Here is a 25,476-nt window from a genome sequence, read left to right as displayed (position 1 = left end):
TTCAATTGCAGGAATTTTCAAGGGAAATGTTTTAGATGTGACAATGTGGGACACATGGCAAATTTTAAAGACTGTCCAGGCTGGGAGGTCGCTTTCACTACCTGTGGGAAGATAGGGCATTTCTTTAGAGGCTGCAAATCTGGTAGGGAAGCACAGAAAGTCAATGAGGTTGAAGTCTATGAGGAAGTTGTTGAGGAAGTTAATTTTCTCCAGATTAAGGAAAATGGTGGGGAAGGGCCTTTTGAAGAAGTGCTGGTCAATGAAGCATCTGTGAGCATGCTCTTTGGTTCTGGTGCTAAGATTACCCTTATCCCAAAGGTATTTTATGAGAAACACTTATTGATAAAGGTAGTTTTATTGAAACGTGATATAAAATAAAACGGGTATGGTGGAGAGAATATTGATCTAGTGGGCTAATTTTGGGACACGATTGATTTTGAAGGAAGATTTATTTCAGTAAAAATATATGTTTCAATGAAGGGACTCTCTGTCAGTTGGTTTAATTTGGATCCCAATGGAAAACCCCTCAGTATGCTGGAAAGAGATTCCTTCTGTCAGCTCAGTGGAACAAGGGAGCGAAAATTGGATCAACAAATTCCCAAAGGTGTTCTAAAAAAACTGGGATGTCTCATAATTTATGTGCACTGTATCAAACTCAAGTCAACTGCCAATCCTAAAGTAGCAAAAGTAAGAGGGGTGCCCCTACTGGTGAAGGAAATCATGTGAGCTGAATTGGACAAACTCTTGGAGAATGGAATAATTCAGGAGGTGGAAGCAACGCAGTGGGTCTCTCCGGTGTTATGGCTCTAAAGGCCAATGGAGAGGCTAGACTTTACATTGACTTGAATGAGCCTAACAAGGCAGTGTTGGTTGACCAGTACCCACTCCCTAATATAAATGAAATGCTGTGTTCTCTTGAAGGTGCGAAACATTTTTCAACTTTAGACTTATCTTCAGCCTGCCATCAGGTTAAGCTCACCCACTTTATCAAGATCTAACAACTTTTATTATGCCGTTTGGCACCTTAAATCTTCTGAGGATGCCTTTTGGGCTCATCTTTGCAGCCTGTGTATTTCAGAGAGCAATGGAGAGTATTTGTGGGGAATTGATGGAGTCAAAGTGTATCAGGATGATGTTCTGATTGTGGGGGTGGATTTTGAAAAACACGATGACAGGTTAAGGTCAGTGTTAAAGAAATTGCTAAGAGCGGGTCTCACTCTCAGATCAGATAAGTGTAAGTTTAATGTTAGCAAGATTGAGTATTTGGGTTACCTTATATTTGCATCTGGTATGATCCAGCGGCCTATAGGAAATATGTCATAAGTAACGCTACCTAACTCTATAACTTACTTCATTAAACACTACTCTAACTCATGGACCCATTAATCAAATATGACATATTTTGACCTACTGAATCAGGTGGCCAAATTAAACTTATATACAACTTATTTACAATTTATATACAACCGCGGTTAAAGATGACATCATTTGAACAAATCCTATCTATTTAAATGACCACCATGGCGATGGCATCTAGCTAATAGTAACCCACACTTCTGAATAACCAAGACCAGCTTGTTTCCAAAAGTAAGATTTTATTAACTAATTATAGTTTGTTATGAATATAATTTTATAAATGTAATTTTATTGGAATCATAGTTAACATGTTTGAAAACATTATAGAAAAATACAGTTTAAAGCAAGAAATTATAAGTTTAGCATTTCTAAAATCCTAAGTCCCTAGCTAATGAAAATAAAGTAAAGTCTTTAAGGATTCTTACGTGCTCCAAGCAAAGTTCGTCAGCACGACACCCTCATCTGAAAGTTGAAAAGCAGCAGCCAGCCCTATCCATAGGGCATGTTTTTTTTTTTATACCATTCTACACTAGCTAATCTAAGCAAAGGAAAATTTTCTGCAAAAGTCGATGTCCCATTGGTCCGAAAGTGACAAGTGACATGTCACCCCATATTTCAAAACTTCCATTCTGTCATATTCTTTGAGACCATTGTCTTTATTGTACGTGTTCCAAAGCTTCCTTAGTTTGCAACAAATTTGAACAAGAGTTCTCACTGGTTTCATTTCACTTCCTCGATGCCAAGTTATCAAATGTTCTTTCTGCCGGTTTCTGACCTTGGCGACGTCCGACAAAAATAATGACAGCGCTTCTTCATTGTTATGTGAATGTAACTTTCATGGAAAACTTTTGGGTGGACATCGTGCTTCAGGCAGAAATTGAATTCATCTTTTAGCAAACTCGAGCAAACTAGGCCCAAAAGCAGGCAACTTATTTTTCTAGTATAAAACAAACACAAGAAAAGTATTAATGAAAGAAATATTATTTTATTCTGTTTCCACCCTTCGTTTACTAATTGATTAACCCACCCTATTAGTCTTGTGTTACCTAGCAAGAAGCAAACAAATAAAGCGGCATTTTATATCTACCAGTCTTCAAGAATCCATGAAATCTTATATGCACCTATAATAGTAGAAATAACATCACATAGACAAAGAAGGCAAAATAAGCACATGCCACTTTTAAATCTGCTGCAGTTAGTAATGACAAAAATGAAAACGACAAATTAATTTATTATTTTTGCACGAACAAAAGATGCAACAATAATGCACGTTTATGAGCACACATGTTAATGTCCCCGTGTATAAAGTTTAATCTAGATTGGGTTAGAATAACACATCACAAATCATTAATATTATTAATTTATATTATGGAAGTGTGACTTCGCGAGTTTAAACAAAATTTTATTTTCTATCTCGCTCAATCAACTCCCTCATCTGGTGATTAACAAATCACCACACCATAACCCAAAATTTGAGAAAATTTAGACTTCTTGGAAAATGATTCAAATTCATATGAGTTAGTATTTCTAGAAATTTGTTTCTGCAAAATCCTTGCAATTATCATACTGTGCTCTGTGTAATTCTTGTAACTCAGTCTCCCTTTCTTCTTCCTTTTTAATTTTATAAATTCTTTTCTTTTCTTTCATTTGTTTCTTTCTCTTATGCAACAAACAACCAATTTTCGTCAGAACAATTATGAATATTATCACAATCAAAGGTGCCAAAATCTTGCCAAGAATTGAACTTCCAATATCATGGAACCAATTTTTTATAGTTTGAAATCTCTTTGAAAGTCTTTCTGAAAAATCTTCTTCTTCTAATGGAATTATCTCTGAATGCATTTCAGTAATGTTTTTAATATACATCTCAATGTTCTTACTCTCATCAGGAATGTAAGTGCAACAATGTTGCACATGTAAAATGCCGCAGACTCCTCCCTCTTTTGCAAGGAGTATGTCCAAAGCAAGGCGATCTTGAATCACCATAGATCTGATTGCAATGACCTCAACGTTCACTAATTGGAAACCATCAGCTGTATCTGTTGACAATCTATCAACAATAGTGGATAATTTTCTGATTCTCCCTGCATTCAGGGTTATACCTACTAAAGGTATCACTGCTTCAAAAATATCTCCCAAAATTTCTGTATTTACATAATTATTAATTTTGAACAATCCTTCTGTATTTCTGTCAACATGAAAGATTTTAGGAAAAACAATCCCAACATAACAAGTCCCATACCAATGGTCAGGAAGGTTGTAGTAAGCTTTGTCACCACAAACAAAATAAATCCCAGGGAAAATTGGATCTTTTCCACCTTTGAATCCCCAACCTCCCATAATCTGATATGTATCTTCACAATTGCTTGCACCCACAAAATAATTATCAAAAAGTGTATTGTCCCTTCTAATGCAAAGCTTACCACTAATTGGTTTGTCTATGTGAATTGCAGCGTTATCAAGTGTTTTACCATTTAACTTCTCATCCTCTTTTTGCCAGAACCTAGACTTAGTCTGCTTGACTATTTCATTTCTCTTGTAAATTGCTCTTCTCCCCTCAACTAGGTTCAAAAATTTCTTTCCTTCAACACTTAATTTGCAGGTTAGATTGTTTTTGTAAGCATACTCATATGTGAGTTCATTAGTAACAAGGAAAAATTCCCTCATCTGTTTAGCCTTTTTATGCTTATTCAAAGTAGCCTCAATTTTTAAATTAGCAAAAATGTCATCATAATTCGAATAATAATATTCTAAGCGTCCAGTTTGATAGAACAGACTAGCTAACACACTACATGTTACACCATATCTAAGAGGAAGCATATTGTATGTCACTCCCTTAGAAACAGAAGCAGGTAATTTAACACAAACATAGCAATCTTTAGCATTCATTGCCTTGACATATTCACTCAAAAGCCTTGTAAATGTATTGCTTGAAAAATCACTAATAGATTTGTCCTGATGAATGTCAGGATGATGATCAATAACTTTGCCTATTACACTATGTTTGTTTTGACTAACTGAAGCTTTGCTTGTCATGTTTACTTTGTGAAAATCTTTGTTAATTTCAAAAGGAATAACAACAGCTAAAATTAACCAGAGCAGAATCAAAATGAGCACACACACCAGAGTCATCCTACAGCATCTCTTAAAAATGGAACACCTTGAAGTACTCTGTTCCTTGACGTAAGGCATCTTTTGTTAACTTTGCCTCGAAAGAAAACAAAAATTATTTTAAAAATGATATAATTAATTAATTAATATTTACACCCCCCTTTTTAAAAGATTTTTTTTTTTTTTTCAAACCCCTAACAGTGTTTCTTCGACCTTATGTCACAAATAATTTCTCTCAGCTAAACAAATCTTCTTCGACCTTATGTCACCTAACAAGATTTCTTCGGCCTCTTGCCAAAATCAAAAACTTAAAAATCCCAATTAAAATCTCTATACTTCAATCATTGTCACTAATCTCTTCAATTTCTTCTTCTTCTTGGCTGCTATCGTAAATATCAATAACAGGCGGAATCACTAGATAAGACCACTCAGGAGATTTATATTTCTGATTTGGCTTTATAATCCTCCTTGTCTTTCTTGTTACTACTTCAATTTTTCTTCCAACTCCAACTTCCTTTTCACAATCCTTTTGACTACTTATTTCTTCCACTTGCTCCTTTGGTTTTTTGATTAATCTGACTCTCAATCTTCCACCTGGCCAAAAATCTGTTTTTCTCAAGAATTTTCTTTTTGGTTCAGAAACATTTACTTCTGACTTCCAGGATCTCTTCTTTGCACTTCTACTTTCACCATCCACGTCACTTTCTCCAGAATCGTAGTCTGAAACTTCAATAATTGACTCAGGAATTTTTCTATTCGGCAGTTTCACTCTGTCAGGAACTATACTTTGTCTTCCATCACTGGTACTCGGTAATTCGTCTTCCTCTTCTTCAATTACCTCCAACTTCCCAGTTTCTGGTCTTCCGTTCCTTACTTCAGAGCTTGACTTCTGCTTTTCGATACTCTCCTGGTCAGAAATTTCAATTGGTTCAGCTTCTCTGTCTTCAATAGAATTTACTCCATTTATCTTCTTAACTGAATCTTCAGTTGTTTTTCCTTTCAATAGATTCTCTTCTTCTCCAGAATCTATTTCAATAATTTCCACATCTTTTCTTGATAACTCTTCATTCACAGGCACATGTTCCAGATGTCGACCTCTCTGTCGATCTTCAGAATCTGGATTAGTTTCACTTTCTACTTCGGAATCAGAATCTTCCGTAGTATCACTCTCATCATCAGAATTTTCAGGAGTAGGCACTGGAATAGTATGACTAGGATGGATCCACCTTTTCAATCCTCTGCACTTTACTGCATTAGTAGTGACAAGAATAATTTGTCTAGGCTTCTGCCATCTAGGGACCAGACAATTTCTTCTTCGATGTACTTTTGTTCTGACCCAATCACCAGGTTTCAAATCATGTGTCTGAACTTTCTCATTTGATTGTGCTTCAGTTCCCACCTGATTAGACACAGAAGTTACTATATCAGATAACCTTTTACAGTAATCCAAAATAGCACTGTCATTTATGCTTCACAATTTGCCTACAGGTACAAAAGCCTGTCTCATAACTCTGCCCATGAGAATTTCATGAGGGCTCAGACCTGTCTTTCTATCAGGTGTACTTCTTAATGACATTAAGACAAGTGGAAGAGCATCAGTCCACTTTACACCAGTTTCTAGACACATTTTTCCAATTCTGTTTTTTATTGTCCCATTTATCTGTTCTACCACCCCAGATGCCTCTGGTCTGTATGCACAGTGTATCTTCTGCTCAATGTTCAATGCCTCACATATCAGTTTCATAAGTTTGTTATCAAAATGACTTCCACCATCACTTTCAATAGTGACTGGAAAACCGTACCTTGGGATAATTTCTCTGAGCAGCAGTTTTGCTACTGTAATTGAATCACAATGTCGTGTAGGAAAAGCTTCTACCCATCTTGAAAACAAACAAACAATCACAAGAACATATTTCAAACAATTGTGTAAAGGCATTTCAATAAAATCCATTTGCAACCTGGTAAAAGGACCACCCTCTCGACCAATTACCCCTGTTCCTACAACTGATTTTCTGTTGGGGTTCATTTGTTGGCATGACAAACACCTTTGACAAAAAGACTCTGCAATCGTTCTGAATTTTGTGTTAAACCAAGTCTCTCGGAAAAGTCTGATCATCGCATCTCTTCCAAGGTGAGCTGGGCCATGATATAATCTAGCCATATCAGCAATCAAACAATTTGGTAAAACTATTCTACCATCTTTGTAAGTCCACACTCCATCCTCATCACGTGGTCTACATTCTGCTCTCAACCATAAATCTTTTGCCTCATCATCTGCTTCATTTTGTAAGTCTCTGATTTCCTGCCATGTCTCTACTGTTGTTGTTAGCATCAATGAATTTGAATCACATTCTTTACTTTTATCCGATTATATGCACGACAATTTTCGCACAAAATTTAGCAGTTTCATCTGCATAGGCATTGCCTTTTGAAATATAATCCACTCCTTTTGTATGTGCTGCACACTTTACAATTGCAATCTCTTTTGGCAATTGTATAGCGTCAATTAATCTTTTAATAAAGACTGCATTTTTAATTGGTGACCCTACTGAAGTTAAATAGCCTCTCTGAGACCAGAGCTGTCCATAATCATGCACAACTCCGTACCCATATTGACTATCAGTAATGATAGTAACTCTTTTATCCTTTGATACTTCACAAGCACGAATTAAAGCAATCAATTCAGCCACTTGTGCTGAACGAATTCCCTCAAGACATGATGCTTCTTCAACATCTGCAACTGTACAAACTGAGTACGCTGCTTTCAAAACACCTCCTTCTGTCCTCAGACAGGAGCCATCCACAAAGTAGACGACATCTGATTCAGGCAAAGGTACATCTTTAATATCCTGCCTTGGTTTGGTACAAAATTCCATGACATCTAAACACTCATGTTCCACTTCGTTTTCATCAACGATTTCTGAATCAGGTAATAACGTAGATGGATTCAAATTCAAGCATCTCAAAATGGAAACATTGTCTGCTCCTAGAATGATTTTCTCATACTTCGTCAACCTACTGCTGGTTAAATGTTGAGTTTTACCTCTTGTCAGTAATATTTCAACTGAATGAGGCACAAAAACTTTCACAGGAAATCCCATTATGATTCCTTCACTTTGTTCAAGACTAACACTAGTAGCTGCAACGGCTTTCAAACAACCTGGTAAGGCTTTTGCTACAGGATCAAGAACTGCAGAGAAATATGCAATGGGTTTCTTCAAATTCCCATGTCTCTGAATTAACACAGACAATGCACATCCTTCTCTTTCACTACAATACAGTTCAAAGCCTTTTTCATAATTTGGCATGCCTAAAGCAGGAGCTTGACATAAGCTCTTTTTCAGATTCTCAAAAGATTCCAACTCAGCCTCATTAAGAATAATTGGATTTTTTACATCAGACTTAGTAAGTCTCTGTAGTGGTTTTGCAATTACTGAAAATCCACTTATCCATTGTCGACAGTACCCAGCCATTCCCAGAAACATCCTAACCGGTCTCTGTGTTCTCGGTGGTTGCATTGCTTGAATCATTTTTATTCTCTCAACTGTCACCTGTCTTTTCCCTTTAGCAATTCTATGACCAAGATATTTCACTTCTTGTTTACAAAACTGCAATTTTGCTGGAGACACTTTATGTCCCTCATCTGCAAGATGATTTAAAAGTATTATTGTGTCTGTCACACAATTTTCTCTTGTTTTAGCAGCAATCAACAAGTCGTCGATATACTGCACCAACGTTGACCTTCCAGGTAAATCTAAATCTTCCAAAGATCTTTTTAACAACTCATTAAAGATTGAAGGACTCTCTGTATACCCCTGAGAAATTCTACACCATGCGAGGGTCCTACTCTGGAATCTGAAAGCAAAAATTTCCTGACTCTCTGGATGTAAAGGGACAGTAAAGAACGCATTGCAAAGACCAATGACAGTGTACCATTCAGCATCATGTGGAATCTGATATAAAATGACTGCTGGGTTTGGAACTACAGGACAACATGGGACTACAATCTGATTAATTTTTCTCAAATCTTGAACGATTCTGTACGTTCCATTCGATTTCTTAATTCCCATGATCGGTGAATTACAAGGACTACTCCCAATTTCTTTTAAAACACCCTGTTTAATGAATTTTTCAATCACAGGTATAACTCCCTCAATTGTCTCAGCTTTCATCTTGTATTGAGGAATATTAGGAAATTCTATTCCCTGCTTCAATGTAATTTTGACTGGATCGACATGTTTCATCAGACCCATCTCATTTCCAGTCAAATCCCAAATTTCAGACTTCACTGTATCCTTAAGTTCTACTGGCAAAATTTCTTTTTCAAATGTGGGAAATAATTTTGATTCCTCCGATTCCATCAACATCATTGTCATTCTGTACAAGCCATCTTCCTCTATTGTTTGCAATTCCACCCCATCAGGAGAACAATATATTCTGCAATTCATTTTACACAATATATCTCTGCCCAATAGATTTACTGGACTACTATTACAAACCACAAACCTGTGTTTGTCTTTAAAATTCCCAATTTCGACCGGTACCGGATCAGTTAAATCAGTTCTGATCTGTTGATTACTTACTCCGACAACTTGGATTGTTTCCCCAGAGAGAGGTAGGTTTTCAATTTCTACTGATCTAACAGTAGAACGGGTAGCACCAGTGTCCACTAGAAAAGTTATGTCTACATCATTAACTTTCCCATTTACAAAAGGACCAGACTGGTCAACCTCAAGAGTGGCTCCAATAACACACTCTTCCCCCTCTCTCGGGCACCGTCAGAAATAATCATCAGAGTCACTTCCCTGTCCTTCTGTTAACAAAAACTGTTGTGAAGCATTTTACACAGTTTGCCTTTGGGATTTTATTACCTGCTCATCTCCTTGAAATCCCACACCAGAATTATATTTTTGTGTTCCCCCACAATTAGGAAAAGGAGGCTGTGGCAATTGATTCTGCTGGTGATTCACCTGATGCTGCAGCTGTCGCTGAAGGTTTGACTCATTTAAACTTTGTTGTAACTGTAGCTGTCGCTGCAGATCAACATCATTCTGCATCTGTGGATTTAATAATGGATTTTTTAAATTTCTAGGAGGTTTCTTACATTCGTCTCTCCAGTGTCCAATCTCGCCACAATTAAAACAAGGTAATTTCTGCTTCATCTCTTCAATCTTTGGATAAAATTTTCTAATAATATTATTACCCTTAAATTTTCCTTGACCAAAATTTGAATTTGTAGTCTGAACAAAATTTGTGTTTTTATTTCCAAGATTAGCAATCTGTTGCTCAGCCACTTTCACTTGAGCCCACATTGCCTTTTCCTTGAGCTTCTTCTGTCTCACTTCTAATTCATCACTACAGTATTTTGCTTTTCTCAAAATGTCATCAACAGAAAGTGCTTGCCATCGGACAATACTGTTCCTAATCATATCAGCAATTTCTGGTTTCAAACCATAAACAGATCTGTAGACAAAATGACTCATATCTTTTTCATCTAATTTTTCATAGCCACTGTATTGTTTGAAAATTAACAATAATCTTTCATAAAATGAATGAACAGATTCCTTTGGTTCTTGGTTTGTTCTTTCTATTTTAACCCAATCAACCTCTTTTGGTGGAATTTTCCATTTTAGCCAATAAATCACTTTTTCGTAAAAATCCATTACAATTGGATTAGGAGCACCTGTTTCTTTTATTCGTTCAGGTTCTACCTTTGGCCAACTTATGGCTATTTTGCATTCTGTCCAAAGATCTGATGGGACAACAATGTCAAAAAATCCATCCAGATCAATCCACAGAACCTTTGAAACTTTGATAAACCTGTCTACCTGTCTATACCACTCAACAGGTTTCTCTCTCAGCCTCGGAAAATCATTGGTAAACAATAATATGTCCTGTCTTGACCAAGGGACATGAACATACCCTCCTCCTGCAATCTCTCTCATTGGAAATTGTTTTGATAATTTTTCTAATTTTTCATCTTCCTTCTTTCTTGTCCATTTAACTCTCCACTTACTCAACTCTCCCAGTTTTTTTATATAAACAATCAAATCTTTTATATGCATTATTCTTCCCATTGAGTTCAAATTCTCAATGTCATTTTCTGAAAAATCTAATCTGTAATGTTTTGCAAAATTCTTTTGCCTGCTCAAATCAATTTCAAGTTCTGCTGCCAGTTCATCCAACTGATCGTATTTGTTTTTCGTTTTCCACTGAATACTCTTACAAATGAACAGAAGTTCATCATCTCGAAAAAATTTTAAACTGTCAGGACCAATTGTACCAATTATTAATTCTTCCAAATTTGCTTTTAATTTTGCAACATCAAGTTTAGGTTTTGTTACTCTTACTTCAGAACATTCAGCATCAGATTCTGCACCCATCGGTGATTTAGGAAATGAATCCTCATTTAAAGTTAAATTAGGCATTCTCGTTTTTGAAGAATTAATTTCAGATATGTCTGAATAAAATTTTTCAGCAACCTTTTGAATTTCTGCATTTAAAGGGATAGTCAAACCTGGCTTATTAACTTCTCTTTGTTCAAAGACAGGCTGAACAGGACCAATCGTTACTGGAACTGTCACAGCTTCCATGCCTTTTGTTATTTGTCGAATTAATTCTTCTTTTGATCGTAAATACTCCGAAGAATTCCCAGCTTCCACATTCCTGACTTCTCTCACATAATTTTTTGGAGCTTCCCTTTCTCTTGGAATTAATGAAAAATGTCTATTTCCAATACAGACATCTGTATTTGTTTCAGTTTCAAATTTTCTTGGAGTCTCAAAAGATTCAGAATTATTTGGATAAATTTTAGAAGAATCATTAACTGGAGGTGCACTCGGTGTAATTTCTGTAGAAACCATCGGAGTAGACCATGATCTAGGAGGTCTCAAAGGCTCATTCCTTTTATTAGAAGTGTAAATTTCTTCTAAAACTGTATCTTCAGTTTCACTCTCTACAGAAGCATTAATTTTCTTTTCAGTTCTTTTTTCACTAGGAGAACTTAAAACCATCTCTCTGATTAAATAGAGTCCCTCACTCATACTTCCCTGTCTCCACATTCGCATCCTGTCTTCATGTGTTTCCCTTCTATAACTTGGAATTTTAGGAGGTCTTTTAATTCCACTTGCTTCTCTTTGTAATTGAAACATCTCATCCTCCCATTCGACTAAAGCTTCAAATTGAGTAGGTCTCGGTTTTGGAATAAGAGCATTCACTTTCTCTCTCAAATTTCTCAAAACCTTTACGTTAAACGAACCATCATCAGGCCAAGCCAAAACACCATCATCTTTAGTATAGTGTTTCCAAATATCAGACCACAAAACTGTATGATAACCATATTCACCTTCCATATACGCTGCAGGTGTTTTGTACTTATGAAGTAATTTACCACCTCGCGTTTCGATTTTCTTGTCAGGTGAGATAAAAAATTTTAGCTTCTGAAATAATGTTGGCTTTTTCTCAACATGTTTAAAATGATAACTCATTTTTAAATTTAATTAACAAATTTGTTCGTAAAATATTTCCGGGATATTCCACAAAGCTAACCAATCCGTGCGCGAAACACACCAACAAGCCAATGAGAGTTGAGCCACGTCACTATTTTGCTCAACCAATAGATGTGAAGTTTTTCTGAAAAGCCAATTAACTTACAGCTTGTCAGAGATTCAAGAACCAATCAGAACACAGCTAGTGACGTATATCACCCAATCACAGCGCGGCTCTGTGACGTACACAGTAGCTGCGGTTTCTCACTTCTCTCCCTCAGCGCTCACCCCTCCTTCACAAAATCTTTTCACAGCGCCATTTTAAAAACGCTTTTTCAGTGAAAATTAATTTTAACAACGACAAGAAAGACTCATCTGTCTGTTTCTCTAAAAAGTGATAGAATTTCAATCACTCAAATATTCTCTTTCTCGGAATAGAAGGCGCTATTCCCATAGAATATACAATTGCCAGTACAGTAATCTTTTTACTCTACCCTTCAAACAAGTAATTATGAACTCATTTTCCTCAGAACGCACAACTAAGTGACTGTTCGAAAGTTCCACTTGAACATAATTTACAAAACAACCTCGCACTTTCACACGGAAAAAGTCCCTAAATTCAAACACACATGAAATCCGTACAGGACTCTCACCTGTTTATAGAAATCATGCACCGTTAGTAGTATAACGAAGTTATCCGTACAGGGCTCTCACCTGTTTATAGATATAAAACATGTACCCCTACAGGACTCTCACCTGTTTATAGATAATCATGCATCGACGTTACCCTACCCTTCATTCGAGCTCGAATATATACTAATACTTTTATCACAGTGAGTTTTATAACAGGCTCATTGTCCCTATACTCATGCTGCTCAAATTTCTTAGATAATCCTCACTATACAACATTCACACCTAGCCCTAACATGTGTTGCACGGCCACAACACCTGTGATACACGGCGATATCACTACTCTGAAACAGATCAAATGCCCTGTGTGACTACCTTCTCATCACACAATCTGTACCGGTACAACTCACATATAACACGAAAACGAACTTAACATGTGTTAAACATAGATCCTATATCTATACCATAACAAATTGGTTACTTTTAGCAACCATCCTCTGCTACCAGAAGAGTTGATCCAGCGGCCTATAGGAAATATGTCATAAGTAACGCTACCTAACTCTATAACTTACTTCATTAAACACTACTCTAACTCATGGACCCATTAATCAAATATGACATATTTTGACCTACTGAATCAGGTGGCCAAATTAAACTTATATACAACTTATTTACAATTTATATACAACCGCGGTTAAAGATGACATCATTTGAACAAATCCTATCTATTTAAATGACCACCATGGCGATGGCATCTAGCTAATAGTAACCCACACTTCTGAATAACCAAGACCAGCTTGTTTCCAAAAGTAAGATTTTATTAACTAATTATAGTTTGTTATGAATCTAATTTTATAAATGTAATTTTATTGGAATCATAGTTAACATGTTTGAAAACATTATAGAAAAATACAGTTTAAAGCAAGAAATTATAAGTTTAGCATTTCTAAAATCCTAAGTCCCTAGCTAATGAAAATAAAGTAAAGTCTTTAAGGATTCTTACATGCTCCAAGCAAAGTTCGTCAGCACGACACCCTCATCTGAAAGTTGAAAAGCAGCAGCCAGCCCTATCCATAGGGCATGTTTTTTTTATACCATTCTACACTAGCTAATCTAAGCAAAGGAAAATTTTCTGCAAAAGTCGATGTCCCATTGGTCCGAAAGTGACAAGTGACATGTCACCCCATATTTCAAAACTTCCATTCTGTCATATTCTTTGAGACCGTTGTCTTTATTGTACGTGTTCCAAAGCTTCCTTAGTTTGCAACAAATTTGAACAAGAGTTCTCACTGGTTTCATTTCACTTCCTCGGATGCCAAGTTATCAAATGTTCTTTCTGCCGGTTTCTGACCTTGGCGACGTCCGACAAAAATAATGACAGCGCTTCTTCATTGTTATGTGAATGTAACTTTCATGGAAAACTTTTGGGTGGACATCGTGCTTCAGGCAGAAATTGAATTCATCTTTTAGCAAACTCGAGCAAACTAGGCCCAAAAGCAGGCAACTTATTTTTCTAGTATAAAACAAACACAAGAAAAGTATTAATGAAAGAAATATTATTTTATTCTGTTTCCACCCTTCGTTTACTAATTGATTAACCCACCCTATTAGTCTTGTGTTACCTAGCAAGAAGCAAACAAATAAAGCGGCATTTTATATCTACCAGTCTTCAAGAATCCATGAAATCTAATATGCACCTATAATAGTAGAAATAACATCACATAGACAAAGAAGGCAAAATAAGCACATACCACTTTTAAATCTGCTGCAGTTAGTAATGACAAAAATGAAAACGACAAATTAATTTATTATTTTTGCACGAACAAAAGATGCAACAATAATGCACGTTTATGAGCACACATGTTAATGTCCCCGTGTATAAAGTTTAATCTAGATTGGGTTAGAATAACACATCACAAATCATTAATATTATTAATTTATATTATGGAAGTGTGACTTCGCGAGTTTAAACAAAATTTTATTTTCTATCTAGCTCCATCAGGTATCAGGCCCAAACCTTCACTCGTTAGTTCTATTCGTAGTCTTTTGCCTCCCACAAACAAAGAAGAAGGGATGACGTTTTTAGGGGTGGCAGAATTTTACAATACGTTTGTTCTCAATTTTGCTGATAAGACCTGCTGTATGAGGGCATTGCTCAGGAAAGGTTGTGAAAGTTGTGACAAAGAGTTTGCGTGTGTTAAGAGGTATTTATCTGAAGCTCCCAATTCGGCAAGTTTTAATCCATCTAAGTTTTTCTATGTCATGACGGATGCCAGCTCAAAAGGGTTGGGAGCTGTTCTCTTACAGAAGGTAGATGGCAGGACCGTTGAGAGGGGTAGAATGTAATTATTCTGTCATGGAAAAAGAGGCCCTAATTGTTTACTGGGCGGTGTGTAAGCTAAAGAAGTTTCTGTGGGGCAATAGTTTTGAAGTGCTAACTGATCACAAACCTTTGAAAGAGGTTTTTACAAGGAAAGGTATTGTTTCTCGTCATATAAGAAAATGGGTGGTGGCATTACAGGAGTTTGAGTTCATAGTCTCATATTTACCTGGCTCTAGTAATATTTTAGCAGATTGTCAATCCAGAATATATGGCAGTGAGGAAGTCTCAGAAGAAAGTGACATATTCAGGGAAGAAGAGATTGATGAGGAGGTCAATGTTTGTATATTAATGGAGGCTCGATTCTGAAGGTGGAATGGAGGAACTGTCTGGCAGATGATCAAAGATTGCAACAGGTAATTAAGAATGTTCTGGGAAGATGGGGGGAGAAAAAGGACTGTGAGGATGAAATCAAAGGGTATTGCCAAGTTAGAGAGGAGCTGGCAGTAGTTGATGGTATCCTCATGAGGAAAAGCATGTTGATTCCTCCTTGTAGTCTCAGAGACAAATTGGTGAAGAGCGCTCATGCTAGTCACCTGGGCATTGCCAAGACAAAGGAAAGAATCATGGAAGCTTACTGGTGGCCTGCCAGTAAACATGCAGATCGAGAGAATGGTTTGAGATTGTACTGAATGCTTGTGCAGAGACAGGACTTTGAAGTGCAGGATGCAACCTATGTTGGTAAGGGAACAAGCTAGTGGCCCATGGTCTAACATTGCAATAGATATTTTGGGCCCTGTCAAATTGAAATCTCAAGATAAGTATATGTTGGTGAACCGCGTATAGGAGACATAGTTATTCCAGTTCTCCTCTACGCGGATGACGCCGTTCTTATCGCTCGCTCGGGGGTAGGTCTACAAAGGCTGCTAGATACTTTTGGCAGTTTTATTGAGACCTTGGACCTGAAAATAAACACAAAACAATCCCAAGTCATGATTGGAGGGGAATGTAGCAGAAAGAAAAAAGTGAAAACTTTCTTTTGTGGAGGTGAAGAAGTCAGAAGGGTCCCTATTTTTACTTACTTAGGGGTCCTCTTCCCCGAAAGAGGGAATTGGGGTCCGCAACAAAATAACAGAAGTAATGTGTTTGCTAGATCCACCTCAGCACTCTTGGGATTCACAAAAAAACTGGGGGCTAGACAAGTTGAGGCAATATTGAAGGTGTATAAAGCTAAATGTCTAGCGGTTGCCACTCATGGCTCCTCGATATGGGGCTATTCCCCCCAAGACAGAATTCAGGTGACTGAAAATACATTTCTAAGGTCAGTTTTAACAGTACCACAGTTTACCGCCACTTATACCATTCACACAGAGTTGGGGGTCGGGTATGTTACAGATTTAAGAAACATTGCCCCCCTGACCTGCTGGCTGAAGACGTGGCTTAACCAGGAAATTTCCCTGAATCATATGATCCTTAAAGATTGCCTTTCGTTGGATAAAGCCATTAGGATCCCATGGCTGGCGTACATTAAATCAAGCTTTCTTAAAATAGGGCAATCTGAACTTTTTTACTCTCCGCTGACTATTACAAGAGAGGATGTTTTACAGACAAAAAATGCTTTGTTGAATTTGTTGTCGCTAGAGAGGGAGGAGGTGGAAATGAGGAAACCTACTGTTAGAGCAAATTATGTTTTAGCTAGCTCCCCTGGACTTGAGCCCTATATTACTATTGTGAATCGCCCCTTTCATCGGCATCTGCTAACCAGATTTTGTTTTAACTTGATTCATTTGAAATCAGGCTGTTTTCCCACGTGGGGCACTCCAGAAAACTCCAGCCCTTGTAAATGTGATAACTTCTCGGCACAGGACACTTTGCACTTTATTATGTTCTGCGAATACTACTCGGACATTAGGAAGAAGTTCTTGCTTCCCATTGTGAGGGAGGCAGGGTTCTTACAGGTCAGGCCAGCCCTCCTGTATTTACAATTGCTAAATAGTCCCCGTATTATATTCCATGTTGCAAGTTTTTTAGTGGCTGGTGTGCGGATTAAGAACAAGAGCATTTGTGCCCCATCTATCTTAGGCTGACTTTGATTGAAATGAATTCATTTTAGACTTATGGCACTAATGTAGTATCAAATCGTAATTGAGTTTTTTGTACTTTACTAGTGATGAATTTTTATACATTTTTTTGGGAACTTTTTAAATATGTATAATTATTGTTGTATATGTTATATGAATATAAATGTACCTCTGTCTTTTTATGATATTAATTTATCGAATAAAAGTAAATTGACTGACTGACTGACTATTTACTATATGTTGGTGTGCTTAGATATGTTTTCCAGGTGGCCTGAAATTAAAATTGTTAACTCTGTTGAATCTGGGATGGTCATTGAATTTCTGGAGGAACTCTTTGAAAGGGGGGGTTTCCGTTGTCCTTTTTGTCAGACAATGGGGTCCAATTTACCTAAAAAATTATGGAAAGTTTTTTAAAAGAGACAAGATATTAGGAAAGCAGATTGTAACATCCTGAAGGTAATGGTGTTGTTGAGAGGTTTGTGAAGGTGCTTAAAGAAACGTTGCATCAGGCTGTGGTACCTCATGGTTATTGGGAGATGGCTATGAAAAGAAAAGTATGTGACTACAGATTTACTCCGCATTCCACCACTGGTGTTGCCCCATTTTGGACAAGAAAGCTGAAGGGCTCAAGAGGAAGCTGACATTTAGTGGGAAAGAACTTGAAGTCCTCGTTGAGGAAGTTGTGCAGAGCCATGACAAACGGTTTGGAAAGCAGTCACTGCAGGTCCCAGAGTTTGTTAAAAGGAAGCTTTGGCTTGGGAGGTCAATGCAGTGGGGGTCACACAGCACACAATATCTGACCTACGAAAGTGCTGGTATGACCTGTGTAGCCGTGCTAAAGAAAGGGTCGCTGCAAGGCTTGCTGAAGCAAAAAAAACAGGAGGGGGACCATCAACGGAACTTGCCAACACACCCCTGGAGGACAGGGTGAAGTCGACAGTGCAGCCGGAAGCAGTTGTTGGCATCACACAGATTGAAATTCAGAACAGGCCCGTACCTCACAAGGTAAGATCAATGGAAATAATCATTCATTGTTTAATATAATGAAAATAGCCCCCAATGCAGGTCATGCTTAGTGTAGCAATTCTGACTCAAGTCCACCAGGAAAATCCTGGTCTTAAGGTGGGGAAATGCATTATGTCTCCTCGTTTTTGCCATGCAAAGCAAAATGCCATGGTTTGTTTATGTACAGGAAGGTGTCCCTTGCTGTACATAATCAAACCTTTTTTAAAAAATGGCAGTTTGTAACTTTCATGTGTGTTGCATGAAGCAGCACAGATGAAAGTTACAAAATGGCAGTTTAGGATTGGTTCTGTGCAGGAAGGGACACCTTCCTGCACATAACCAATCCTCCCCTGCACAAAGACACCCTTACACTCCAGTGCAAGGGTGCCTGCGTAGGCGGTAAGTTGTGAAACTTAACACCATCACAGGGGGAAACGCAAGGCTGCCCCACATCCTTGTAAATATGGTGCAGCCTTGTGTTTCTGAAGTGGAAGGAGCTTGTCGTTAAGCCCACAAGGCTAACGTCACGCTCTGCCACTTCGTAGTACATATGGCCCTAAGTGACTCAGGACCAACTAGATGTGATGTCAGTAGAAGGGGGTGAAGCAATATAAACCTCCTAAGGGGTTCACTGATACACCTGGTCCTTTTAACCAACAAAGAAGAGATTGGCACAGAAGCTGTAATATCAAGAAAACATATTTAATGACCTCACATGAGGGAGACTGCATCATACGGTACCCTCAGGCCACTGTATGAGACAGTCTAAGGAGTACACAGAACAGGGGCCTTATATATGCATATGTTACATTAGTCAGCATAAAACCAAGGGGAGGTCCTGGCACATACCAGCATACTTACTGACTAATATGGCTATACAAAATTTGCTTGCTCAACAAAGTGGGAGGAGAGACTTTTCTCCTTACATCAGCAAGAATACCCTGACAGTTCTATACTAGGAGGAAGTGCATTATATGAGCTTCCTGGGAATGTGCAAGGCTCTGGAAGAGGGAGAAAGCACATTGCAAGCACATGGCTAACTAAGATGTCTGCCAAGAACAAAATGTCTTTCAGCTCATGCTAACAGCGATTCCTGCAATCTTTAACAGATGCTCCTATTAGCATGAGCTAAAGACATTCCTATGATCAAGTAGGAACATAAAAAATATTTTGCACATTTATTCTCATAAATGTATCAATATCTTAATTCATTGCTAGGTGGGTATTTTTCATTCTAAACATTTCATTAAGCGGATATGTATAAGGTATAAGCAGGAGTACAGAGGGAACAAAGCATTGGATCATAATTAACATACAGATAGTAGGAGAGAGTAATGACTATTATTACAAACAGAATTATCAATGCTTTTAGAGCCCTAAGCAAAAAGCAAATCCTAGAACCATCTAGTCCAATTCTATGTAAAAACATTTTCAATAGACTTTCCCAGTGTTCCTTTTATGAGGGCTAGAGTATCATGTAATATATTCAAAAATAATCCTGGTTCCAGGGGACCAGGAGGACCACACAGGGCCGTAGGAATTAGGACCAGGAACCGCAAAGGGCTGCTCTTCCTCAAAAATGGGATGTCTGAAAGGGTGCATTATTAACAAAAAGGAAGTCTTTGGGAAATTGAAGCCGCTGAACAACCAGCCAGAGGGGAGTCTTTTCCCTGTGTCCTGTCCAGTGTCTCGGGCAGCGCACCAGTGTTCTTCACTTCAATCTAACAGGCACCAAGGGCACAGCACCTGTACCCTGAACTCAAGTCCTTCCCTAACTCCTGTATTGCTCTGCTGGCGTACTGCTCTTTTGTTGGGGCCACTAATTGTATCCAGTGTGCCAGGTATCTCTTGATCAACAAACAAAGGTGTAAACTTGCATTCACTTTGGGACCAGGATTCAGGGGCCTGATGCTGGGATCTCTGAGGCAACCCTTGTTTCAAAAGGGTTCACCTCAAGCAAAAGCCTCCTTGCCGTTCTGGTCGGTCTGTGACTCTCAGCTGGGCATCAAAAACTTGATCCACGATTTCTCTTTTCTGATTTGTGACCCCGTCTTTCGCCCAAGACAGTGGCAGGGGTACATACTTCACATCTCAGTGCTTCCGCCTTCACTGAGGTCCTAGTTGCCAGCAACGCCTGTGCTGGTTACCTTTACCTTGGCTTCAAGCTGGACTTGTGCTGACTCCCCAGGCTGGATCTGATGTCCGGCCCCCTCTGGCAATGGTTGTAAGGCAGCAAATATCTATTGGTGGACCGAACAAATGGTCTTTAGACAAGGCACAGAAATAATCTATCAACATAGAGGATAGTCTCAAAATACTTCCTAGTCTTGGGACGCCCCATATATTAGCAAGGCACCCAAGAACAACTTCATCTATCTGAGAATAAAAACCCTGGACCAATTACTCTATTTGAAGCAGCCAAGGAAGTCTGGTTTCATTTACTAAATTCTAAGGAAAAGAGAACAAATACCACAGACATACTCCAAATCCTTACATTTGTGTATTCCTATATTATTCATCTGAAGACCATCACGAACATAGGAAATGTTCTACACTTTTACTCATAGACGTTGCATTACTTGTACAGGACTGCAGACACTTCTACAATGATTTCTTTAATAAAAACACCTACATTGTACGCTTAGGACCATGCCCTCATGTTATAGGTGCAGCAGGAAAGTTTAAAACTGCTAATTTTACAGAGATTCTTATTACATAAAGAACTAAAAAAAATGTCAACATAGTGGATACATACATTTCGCCAGCAGAACATGTTGTGACAAACAAACTCCTATAAAACAATATTTCCTTCAAAAATATTTGCTGAGGATCACATGGGCATCGTTCCTGCATCCTACTTTTCACAATCCAAACTATACAACATCAGCTCTAATAAGGGCTGTCAGCTTATTTACACAGACTAGCTAAAAATAATGGTGTTATCACCTGAGAATTTTTAGAACAAAAACTACCCACATCTAGTTCCCCTTAAATGTCAAATAAGGGAACAGCAATCGAGACTACTCATCCTTTCACAATTTCATCAGACAGGATGGGCAGTAACATAGCATATTTATTTATTCATTTTATTAATGCTAACAATTTTAAAACAGTATTACTGAATAGCCAATTAAATGTCCCATGGCTGTTTCAAAGACAGCTTAGACAGGCTCAAAAGAGAGTGAGAAAAAGAGAGAGAAAACATACATTTGCCTACCCTTAATTTGTAGAGGAGCTAACCTCCTTCCACCAGTTCGACAGCAGGAAAACCTGAAACAGGTTTTACTTATGTCAACACTATTAACCCCTATTTGTAGCAACTGGGCATAAACAAAGTTGCAGGAGGTAAATAGCACATTTAGCTAGCTAGAAAACATTAATAACCAGCCACCACCTTTAGCAATTGTAGTAGTTGTAACATGAGGGTGCATGAATTCAAACTAAATCCCATTGCCTCCCTATCTCAGCCCTTGCACAGTAATCTTTAAGCTAAAACCATTAGTGCTATATACATGGCAGGGCTATTCTCTTAATCAGAGCCCACATATACCATTATATTGCCTTCTGTTCATGTGAGTGCACAAAAACTTACTTTTGCCAAAAATAGTAAGCAAAACCTCTTTTTCTCTCCCTGCACTGTCATCTTGTCTTTCAAAACGTTTCAGAGGTCGAAGTGTCAAAGCAAACCTTGCTCTGAGACCTGCTAGGCTGTTAAATGCAGAACTTGACCTTTAACCCTTACCAGCTGTCCTATTTTGTGCAAGGCTTTCCATGCGGATTTTCAATTCAAAGTGACACTGGAGACTGATAGCTGAAAAGCAGTCCTATTCCATTCCTGTTTGTCAGTAATATAGAGGTACGCTTAATAACTTCTGCTGTGTTTTTTATATTTGTTTATATTTGTAAGCAGTGTGCTTGCTCAACAAAGTGGGAGGAGAGACATTTCTCCCTACATCAGAAAGAATAGCCTGACAGTTCTATACTAGGAGAAGATGCATTCTATCACCTAGGCCTTTCTGAACATGTGTGTGACAGTAAAAACCTCTTTATCCCTTTAATATCAGACAGATCTGAATTTAACAAATAGGACATTAAAGGGTTTTTTATTTTTGATACAAATAAAACTATCATTTAGACTAAGATAACTCACCGAATTATAAACTTTAATCAGATTGTAAGCCCCTGGGAATACATTTATTGCTAGGACCCATTAGTATGTTCCCCTGTATCACAATTCGAGTTTCGGTTGATGTTACGGAGCAAAATTCCACCCATGGAATTCGGTGTGTCACATGGATGTGTGTTTGTAAACCTGTGAATATTTGCAGGTCATTAATATGGTAGTTCACAATGTTCTTTTAGAGGGTTCAAATGGCAAATTTTAAAATGCACCTCGGGAGCAGTGGTATTTTAAAGATAGGTTGCTCAGTTGCTGTATGTACTTATGTCATAACAGCCGTGAGATTATATTATAATCTTATAATAGATCTGCAATAGAAATATATCATATATGGGATAAAGTGCCACCAGATGAACATACATGTGAGAAAGCTGGTATGAGACTTAGTGAAGCATGAGGCAAGATTCTAAGTACATTCACAAGATCAAAGAATTCAGAGGTCCCATGGACTACACCTTTAATGTAAAGTTTGGTGAATCTGATGCCATATTATAAGTGAATTCTGACAGTGATGTCAGGCCTGCCAGGGTCTTCCAGGAGCTATATTACCTCAGTGTTGAAATACCCATTGCTTCTATCTTTAATGGCATACAAGCTGCCTTGAGGTTTATATAGGTGTTGTCGGGTGAGTTGCCGTAAGTGTACATTTCCGGCTACAGCTTCACTGTCATGAAGGACACCCCATCCGTCAGTGGGACAGGTAGTGAGTAGGGGACAGACAGGCACCTGTGTATGCGAGTAAAGTGCTCCTTGTACGAAATTGAGTCATTGGTTGAGGGGGTAGGAGCCCCACTCAGGCAACACCCACAATTGCTATCGGGGGGAACCAAAAAAAGTAACTAAATGAGCCTGTGCAAAACCCTCTGATACTTAGCACAAAATCAGTCAGGCTTAACTAATTTATGCAGCACTTTAACAGTAATAAAGTGAAAAAAACCAGAAGAAAAATCCCAAACAAATTTAGAAAAATAGAGCACATTTTAATAAATCAATCAATCAAGCCTTTGTAGAGTGCAAAACTCACCAGCGAGGGTCTCAAGGTGCTGATTGGGGGTGGGGGGTGGAACTGTTACTGCTCAAACTGCCAGGTCTTGAGAAGTCTCCTGAGGGTCAGCAGGTCCTGGGTCTGTCGCAGGTGGATGGGGAGGGTGTTCCATGTCTTGGCAGCGATGTGGGAGAAAGATCTGTCATCGGTGGTCATTCGGTGGATGCGTGAGATGGTGGTGAGGGAGAGGTTAATAGAGCGAAGCTGGCAGTAGGGAGTTTAGAAGGTGAGTCGTTTGTTGAGGTATGTTGGTCCGGCATCGTCGAGTGCTTTGTGAGCATGGATGAGGAGTTTGAAGGTGATCCTCTTGTTGACGGGGAGCCAGTGCAGGTCTCTCTGGTGGGCGGTGATGTGGCTGTGGCAGGGAATGTCGAGGACGAGGCGTGCAGCGGCGTTCTGTATGTGCTAAAGTCTTTTCTGGAGTTTGGTCATGATTCCCGCTTAGAGGGCATTGCCGTAGTATAGCCTGCTGGTGACGAGGGCCTGGGTGACCGTCCTTCTGGTTTCGGTGGGGATCCATCTGTAGATCTTGTGAAGCATGCGGAGGGTGTTGAAGCAGGAGGAGGAGACGGCATTGGCTTGCTGGGTCATTGACAGTGATGAGTCCAGGATGAACCCCTGGTTGCGTGCATGGTTGGTTGCTGTCGGTGAAGCTCCTTGCACGGCTGGCCTCCAGGAGTCGTCCCAGGCAGAGGGGGTGGAGCCGAGAATAAGGACCTCCGTCTTTTTCGAGTTCAGCTTCAGGCGGCTGTTCTTCATCCATTTGGCAACGGCCTTCATTCCTTCATGGAAGTTGGTCTTGGCGGTGGCGGGTTCCTTGGTGAGGGAGAGGATCAGCTGGGTGTCGTTGGCGTATTAGATGATGTTGAGGTTGTGTGATCGGACGCTGTTGGCGAGCGGTGATATGTAGACATTGAAAAGGGTTGGGCTGAGGGATGATCCTTGGGGTACGCAGCAGATGATCTTGGTGGCTTCGGATCAGAATGGAGGGAGGCTGACTCTCTGGGTTCTGTCGGTGAGGAAGGAGGTGATCCAGTCCAGGGCTTTGTCGCAGATCCCCGCGTTGTGGAGGCGTGTGCGTAGGGTGCGGTGGTAGATGGTGTCGAAGGCGGCCGAGAGGTCTAGGAGGATGAGCGCCGTGGTTTCACCATTGTCCAGCAGGGTCCTGATGTCGTCGGTGGCCGCTATGAGGGCGGTTTCAGTGCTGTGGTTGCTGCGGAATCCGGATTAGGATGAGTCCAGGGTGTTGTTCTCTTTGAGGAAGTGGGTCAGTTGTCTGTCGACGATCTTCTCTGTGACTTTTGCTGGGAATGGGAGCAGGGAGATGGGCAGGAAGTTCTTGAGGTCCGTTGGGTCTGCCTTGGTTTTTTTTAGAAGGGCGTTAATCTCGGTATGTTTTCAGCTCTCCGGGAAGGTGGCGGTCTCGAAGGAGCTGTTGATGATCTTCCGGAGTTGGGGTGCGATGATGGAGCTTGCTTTGTTGAAGATGTGGTGGGGGCAGGGGTCTGACGGTGAGTCAGAGTGGGTGGTGTTAATTGTCTTGATGGTGTCGTTATCGTTGATGTGGTTCCAGGAGGCTGGTGTGACTGGGGGGCAGTGAGTTTAAGGTATTCAGCGCTGTCGGGGGTCAGAGTGTTGAAGCTGTTGTGGATGTCTATGATCTTGCGGTGGAAGAAGGTGGCTAGAGAATCGCAGAGGTCTTGTGACGGGGGATGTCGTTAGAGTTGGAGCTTGGGTTGGCAAGTTCCTTCATGATGGTGAAGAGCTCTTTGCTGTTGTGTGCGTTCCTTGAAGGAGGTCCTTTTGGCGGTTCAAATGAGTTGGTGGTGTCTGCAGCTGGCGTTCTTGAAGGCTGCGTGGTTGTCCGGTGTCTGTAAATAAATTTACACGGTTTATGCTGTCCTCCCCAGCTATCCTGTTTGTTCCTACCCACAGGCCAAGTCAGACAGTCAATAGTTGAGCATTGATTATCGAGCTGAGTGTGTAGTGTGCATGTCGGAGTGGGAGCAGGGCCCATTCAGGGAGGCCGCTGATCCTCCGTGCTTTCCTTTTCACTGTAAAGGGGTGGTCTCACCGGAGGGATCTGTGCTATCACTAATGCCTGTTTCACCTATTTGCTACTACCAAATGAGGCAACCACTATGTAGGTTGGTGGCTTCTGGATCTCGCACAGTACGTCACCACCTCCTGTGCCCAGATACCACGGAGAGCCGAGAGAGCTAGGGCATGTGGAGGGGGTGAGGGTGGGTAAACCTATAGGA

This window comes from Lissotriton helveticus, chromosome 7, assembly GCF_964261635.1.
Source record: "Lissotriton helveticus chromosome 7, aLisHel1.1, whole genome shotgun sequence".
Lineage (NCBI taxonomy): Eukaryota > Metazoa > Chordata > Amphibia > Caudata > Salamandridae > Lissotriton > Lissotriton helveticus.
The sequence above is the reverse complement of the archived record's forward strand: the minus strand, read 5'-3'. Positions refer to the sequence as shown.